Below are 7,600 nucleotides of genomic sequence, written 5' to 3' on the forward strand. Positions count from 1 at the left end.
TTCTTTCTTTCTTTCTTTCTTTCTTTCTTTCTTTCTTTCTTTCTTTCTTTCTTTCTTTCTACTTTCTGCAAAGCTTTACTCCAGAAGGGCTCAGTCCTTCTTGGCAGCTGCCTTCCTCACGGCAGCCAGCACATTGCTCAGATCCTCACGCTTCCTCTTGGTGCAGATGTGCATCCCCACCCTTTTCTTGATAAACTTGAGGGCACCCTTGTCCTTAGAGACCTTGAGCCTCTCCATGGTGCACTGCTCGTAGGGGGCAAAGCTGCACACCTCCGGAATCATGTCCCACATGGACTTGGTATGTTTGGTGAGACATCCACGATGGCAGCTGTGCCTTGGTTTGCTCACATTCTTAGTTACCTTGTGGCCCTTGTTGAGGCCCACAGCCATGGGATAGCAGAGGGCCATGGCTACTGTTCTCCAATGGATGCTGTGGTGGAAACTAGACTGATCTTACTCTCTCTTTTCCTCCACCACCTCTCCCAGGACAGCAGGTGGGATTGTGGCTTTGAACACATATAGGGGTTGGGGGACAGACTGCTAGGTCCCTCCAGTAGCTCACTTGCTCTTTCTTTCTTTCTTTCTTTCTTTCTTTCTTTCTTTCTTTCTTTCTTTCTTTCTTCTTTCTTTATTGGAAGTGGGGATTGAACTCAGGCCCTTGCACTTGCCAGGCGAACACTTATTCTACTGAGCTATCTCCCCAGCCCGCTATTTCTTTTCTTTTCCTTTTAAATGTATTTAGGACAGGATCTACAGGGTCTTGCTACGTAGATCGAACTCATAGTGATTCTCCTGTTTTCAGCCTCCCAGGTGCTAGCATTACAGGCGCGTGCCACCATGCCCAGTCTCAATTGCTGTCTCAGCACACCCCATAGGCAGGGCCAACACAGCATGCCAGGGATTGAACCCTGGCCACTGTGCTCTGCCTAAGTAGACACTTTAGTACACTGAGCTATTGGGCTGGCCCTTCCAGTATCTATTTCTGCCTCCCTCCAACCTCAAGCTTGGTCATGGCTGGCTGGAATCCAGCCCCCTGTGCCTTCCAGCCTCCTTTGTGACTGTTTTGGCCACTTGACTAAATTCCAGCCATAACACTGTAAATGTAGCGTGCATTTCTGGGAAGTGGCCTCTAAGGAGGGCATGCCCTTCTTTGTTCCTTCCTCCTCCTGGCAGCTGGAACTGCACAGCGATCTTTTGGTCCTTGCAATGGATGCTGCTTGAAGAAGATAGCTAGGCAGCAAGAACACATGGCCAGTGCCGGCTTTGAGAAGCCTCTCCTCCACTCAAAGGCTCTCACCTCTAGACTTTGACTGCTCAAGAGAGAAAAAGTACTTCTGTTCTTGTAGATGGCACCATTTTCTCCCTAGGTAGTTTCTGTTGGTCACAGCCCAGGCTCGTCTGTTTGCTACAGACCACAACACAGAGCTAGGGCTAGGGCGCATCTCCGCGGCAGAGCACTCCTAGCGTGTGAGGCCCTGGGCTCCATCCCTAGCACCAGAAAAACAGATCAGTCTCTCTAAACCCCAGTAAGCGGAGATCATGGCTGGAGAAGGTGGGTACCACTCAAGCTGCAGGAAGGAATGGCCCATATCGCAGACAGACCCGGCTCTGGCTGTTCTCCCAGTGTTGGATTCAGGTAGAAGGTATTGCCAGTGGGTCACTGCAGGAATTAGCACAGGATGGAGGTCTGATTACCAGGTTGGGAAAGGAGCTTAAAGAAAGGAAGGCTGAGCCAGGCATGGTGGCGCACTCCTGCAGTCTCAGCACTCAGGAGGCTGAGGCAGGAGGATCACTGTGGGTTCAAAGATAGCTTGGGCTACATAATGAGTTTAAAGTTAGGCTGAACTACATAACAAGACCCTGTCTCAATCAATCAATCAATCAATCAATCAATCAATCAATCAGTAAAATGGAAGGCTGAGCACAGAGAAGGCTAGCTTGAAATTAGTTAGTTGTCTTCTGGCTTCAATCCAGCATCTGGGAAAGCAGAAAGTAGGTCTCTAGTAGCCTGCAAACAGAAGACCATGGTACCGAAGATGTCTCAGATGAACCACCCTTACCTCCAGATAGCCTGGTTTCTTTGAACATGGCATACAGAAAGGAACCAAGCTGTTCCCCCTTCCACCACACGGGAAGTCATAGCCCACTGCTGGACCACACAGCAGACCTCTGTGTTTCTGCAGCTGGCATCACTTCCTTCTTTCAGCTCCACCGCCCAGCTTTCCTTCAGGAATCACCAACCTTCCCCTGTTTAATCTGTGAGCCTGAATTAACTGAAGCTGACTCCAAAGTCCATGGTTTCCATGTGACTCAGCCCTGGCCAATCAGAATATTTATATTCCTCCCAGGCATCTTGATTGGTCAGGATTGAACCTGCAACCCAGTAAGCATCAATAAGACTCATGGATATGGGTGTTGCTGGGTTTGTGGCAAGAAGAGTATTCTTTATCTTTCCCTTTTGAACCCAGGAAGGTATAATCCTTATGACACCACTTGGAGCCTCAGGACGAAGCTAATGTGTGAATGATCAGAGCAAAGAGACAGAGAGGTATTCTGGTTCTACATAGCTTTGAGCCTGAGGCATATCAGCCCCAGGCATGTATATATCATAGATTTCATCCCATCACTACTTGGAGCTGCTTGCCCATGTACACTGTAATCTAACCGGGATGGCATTTCTTCTCCAGTTTGAAATCTTCCTCCAGCACATTAAAGTGATATAAGCACCCTCTCTTCAGAGGAGAAATCAGCCCCAGGAGAGCACAGACCACACAGATACTAACCATTTCCAAGTTGGCTCCACAGCCAACACAAGAGTCCCTCCAGCGACTCCTTTAACTCTGAATCCAGCACCCAGCATCCAGTAGGCACTCATTAAATGCTGGTGGAATAAATAAGCGCATGACTGCAGAGAAGTAAGCTAACCGTTCATCAAGTTTATGGATGACATGAAATTGGGAGCAGTTTCTAGCCAGAGGTTAAAATCGTAAAGCAGATTGGCTTTTCCTAAATGAGACTATGGCAAGACGGAATCGGAATTGGATGACGTTCATTAAGTAACTAGTTTGAGGAAGTTGTCGCCGGGAGGATGCGCGAGCTGGGGACATAATGGCTTCTGTGCTTGTGCGAGCCCAGCTGTGGGTGGCAGGCTGGACGGGCAGGGAAGGAGCTTGGCTGTGCTGGGACGGGCCTGAAAGGGGGTCAAGGTCAAATCACAGACTTGGGTCAAGTCTGGATCTTGAAGGATCCCAGCCTCCTTCTACCTTTTGGAAGTCATTCCTAACTCTATTTTGGGAAGCACAAAACATGGAAGAGAAGCAAGAAAAAAGCAGATAAAATAGCAAAGGAGGACAAATTACAATTCAGAAGCTGAATTAAGAAGCACAGGTTGTCCAATCAGGAAGGAAAAACCCATTCCCTCACTTGGGTGTCAGTGATGGTTGCCACTCCCCAGGCAGGGCCTAGATTCTTCCTTCCTGTGGGTGGGGGTGGGGGTGGGAGGGGACAGGAACCTCTGTTCCCCAGAGAAGGGCTGGACAGTGAGGCCTCGGCAGCCACCCCGCCCCCACTGCAGCCTCGCGAGCTGCCACCACCCCTGCTGTTTACGCCTTTTATCGTTTGCAATGAAAGACGATGATGTGTGTGCGAAGTATTGATTGTGCCTCTTAGATTTTTATGTCGTTGTGGAAAGCAGCAATTATGCTTGCCTGCTCTGGAGGGAGCAAATGGCCCCGGGGGAGGAGGAGGATGCAGGGCCAAAAAGACTTAAAAAGCAGCCAAAAGGGTCTCCTGCAGGGAGGTGGGATGGGCATGTGGCCTACTGGACAGGGAGGGGAAAGGATGGAGAGCCCTCTACAGCCACCTCGGGCTGGAGGCACTGATGAAGCACCTGTGGTTGGCCACACACTCACTTTTGATGCTTTGAATCCCTCTGAGAGCCCTCCAGTGTCTTCCCTAAGGCATTTACAGTAGATTCACACTCACCAGGCTTGGTGGCACCCACATATAATCCCAGCACTCGGGAAGCTGAGGCAGGAGGATTGCTGTGAGTTTGAGGCCACCCTGAACGCATAGAGGAACCCTGTCTCATAGAGACAAAAATAAATCAATAAAATTTAAGAATGAATTCACTCTGCTCAGTGAGTGATGCAATCTGGTCCTGCCTCCATCCCCTCCTCTCCTCACACGCTGCCACCTGCCCTTCTTCCTGGCCTGCCCTGCCACAAGGCCTTTGCTCTTGCTCTTCCCTCTGCCTGGGTGCGTTCCCTACACTCCACCCGTCTTTATCTTCACACTTGAACCAAAGCACAAGTCTCCCCTCCTGGGATCCCACCATGAAGACTTCCTATCAAGCCCGCTCCCACTGCTCTATCACATCATTTTCTTTCTTTCTTTCTTTCTTTCTTTCTTTCTTTCTTTCTTTCTTTCTTTCTTTCTTTCTTTTTTCTTTCTTTCTTTTTTCTTTCTTTCTTTCTTCTTTCTTTCTTTCTTTCTTTCTTTCTTTCTTTCTTTCTTCTTCTTATTAGTTTGTCCTTTTGAGACAGGATCACATTATGCAGTTTAGGCTGGCCTTATGCTCACTTTGTAGCCCAGGCTGATCATGAACTTGCAGCGAACCTCCTGTCTCAGCTTCCCCATATGATTTTCTTTTCTTTTTGTTTTCATCTTTGTACTTTATACTCTCAGAAATATTATTATTTGTATGTGAGCTACTGTTTCTCTCCCTGAAATGTAAATGCAGAAATAAATAAATAAGTGGATCTCATCCTTGTTACCCCTTTGCTTTCACCTCAAGGAGTTCTTGGCACACAACATGAGTGCAGTAGTAAATTAATTAGGGCGATAGTTGACTATGAGTCACAAAATATCAAACTAATACCCCAAATGTGCTGGTTGTTGACACTGGTTCCCATTGCTTAGTGATGGCCTCAGAAGCCAAGGAACTTTTCATCTTTCTTCCCAGCTTTTCTCAGAGGGTTATTCCTGGCCTGCCCTTCATAATCACAAGGAACAAGCACAATGTCCTAAGTTTGATTCCTAGTACCACCCCCCAAAAAAAAAAATTATTGCTATTAGTCACAAGGTGGCTGCTGTTATTCCTGCCATCTTTGGCACTCAAAGCAAGGAGAAGAGCTGAGTTGTGATTTAGCCAGCTCTGCTCCCCTTGCCACTCCCAGAACACCCTTCCCTAGGAGGCCATTTCCTCTGGCCAGTTCATTGGCTGGATCTGTGTCACTTGCTACAAGAGAGACCAACAAACTAGCCTCGCCAAGCTCTGTGGCAGAGGAAAGCAAAGCAAAAGTGGGCTGGACAAGAATGTGGGGAGGGCTAACCTTGTGCAGTCACAGAGAGGTGAGGTGCCTCGCACATGGCCACAGCCATAAACCACAGAGCTGTGACTGAGCTCATGCCTGTCTGATGCCCAAATCCATGCCTATTTGTCACCCCCTGGCACTTCCCTCCTGGCATCCAGAGCAGAGGGAGAAGGCACTAGAGGCATTGATAGTTTACACTAAGGAGGTAGCTGGAGCCAGGTTGGACATACCAGAAAGACAGCCATGTGAGGGGAGGGTTGAGGCTTTGAGCCACCTGCTATCTGCCTGATCTCCAAGCAGGGAGAAAGGGACTGGAGGTGAAGTTCAACCAAGTGATGAGGGATTGAGTGAATTCCACCAAGAGTTGGCATTAAAAAAAGAAACAATAAAAGCCCTGGCCACTTAAGCTCCAGTGAGCTTTTCTGATTCGCAGTACTCTGTATTGTTGCATATTGATGCGCCTGAGCCAGGACACATTCTCTGCAGGGAAAGAACAATAAGTGGAAGCTTTGTGTGACCCTCCCAGACCTCGCCCCAGGGGGCACTCCTGTGGCTGGTTCTGATTTGCTGTTGTGTTTCCCTGAGTTCTATGAGTTATTGTAACCAATGATCAAATATAGGTGGATAGTGAGAGCCCCTGACTTTGCAGCCACTTGGACAGAAGAGAGGGTGGCCGTGGAAACCCTGGATGTGTGACTGGCATCTGCAGGGAGGACTGCGTCCTTCCCCTGTGTGGTCTGCCTGGACACTGGGGTGGTGCCAATGGCCAGCACACAACGCAGATAGGCGGACCTTGACTTGGGGAGATGTTCTCATAGGACCTGCTGTGTCCAATACAAGCACAGGATCCTTAGGAAAGGAAGGGGCAGGCAGAAGAGTGAGACCCAGAGAGAGAGCAGCATGGGGTGGCCACATCCATTGCTGCTGGCTTTGAAGAGCCCCAAAATTGGAGGCATCTTGAAAAGCTGGGAAAGGCCAGAGGCCAGATTAAGAGAAGGAACACAGCCTGGCAGACGCCTTGATTTTTCACCTACTGGGGGCCAGTTTGAATTCCTGAACTGTAAGAAACAAATGTATGTTGTTTAAATATTTAAGTTTGTGGTAATTTCTTATAGTAGGAAACTAGCACGGAGGCATCACTTCATCAGGACAGGCTCCTTGGAGAAGGTGACAGTCCAACGGTCACTAGCTCTGCTTAATAAGACCATCAGGAACTTAAACTTTACCTGATGTATCTTTTTTTTTTTTTTTAGTGGAACTGGGGATTGAACTCAGACCTTTGCCCTTGCCAGGGAAGCGCTTATTCCACTGAGCCATCTCCCCACATCTGAAGTATCTCTGTACATTCACAACTTCCTGGAGACCCAACAAGGACTAAGTGCTCAATAATTTTATTCTTCACAAATTTTGTTTTATATTTATTTATTTTTATGTATTTGGTACAGGGCCTCTCTCCGCAGATCAGATGCCTAGTGATCCTCCTGTTTTCAGCCTCCCCAGTGCTGGGATTACAGGCACGTGCCACCACGCCTGGTCTCCATGGCCGACTCCACTTGCCCAGGGGCAGGGCTGGCATGGCATGTGGTACCAGGGATTGAACCCCAATCCCTGCGCTTGACTAGGCAGGCCCTTAGTCCACTGAGCTATCTCACTGGCCCTCTATTTTTAAATAGAGTAGAATTATCTGTTGTGTATATGCATATGGTCTATGCACGTTCACACACATGTTGATTCATGTAATCACCACAATCAGTGTGTCACACAAAAATGCAAAAAAAGATCTAGAACAATTCCATCACCCTACAAATCTCCCATGTGCTATTCCCTAATTGACACACACACCTCCCATCCATTTCCTACCTTCACAGCTTTCTTTTTCAAAGAATGTCTTTGAAATTCAGTCAAGTTGTTGCATGTATTGACAATTTGTTCCTTTGTATTGCAGAGATGTATCCATTAGGTGCCTGTGTCACAATTTCCCCATCATCCTCTGAAGGACGTATGGGTTATTCCAGCTATCAGCAATCACCCATTCAGCTACCCTGAATGTTTGTGTATTGGTTTATACAGGAACTTGAGCATTCATTTCTCCAAGAATGGGATTGCTGGTTCATATGAGTATATGTTTACCTTTATTTAAAAACAAAAACAAAAATACTGGGCAACTACTTTCAAGTCTGTGTCACTTTCAGTTCCCCCAACAATATGAACATTCCAGTGATCTGTATTCTTGCCCTCATCTGATGTCAGGATTTTTTAAAGACATACTCTTTTTTTTTTTTTTT

The sequence above is a fragment of the Octodon degus genome, unplaced genomic scaffold (genome assembly GCF_000260255.1).
Source record: "Octodon degus isolate 3935 unplaced genomic scaffold, OctDeg1.0 scaffold00048, whole genome shotgun sequence".
Taxonomy (NCBI): Eukaryota; Metazoa; Chordata; class Mammalia; order Rodentia; family Octodontidae; genus Octodon; species Octodon degus.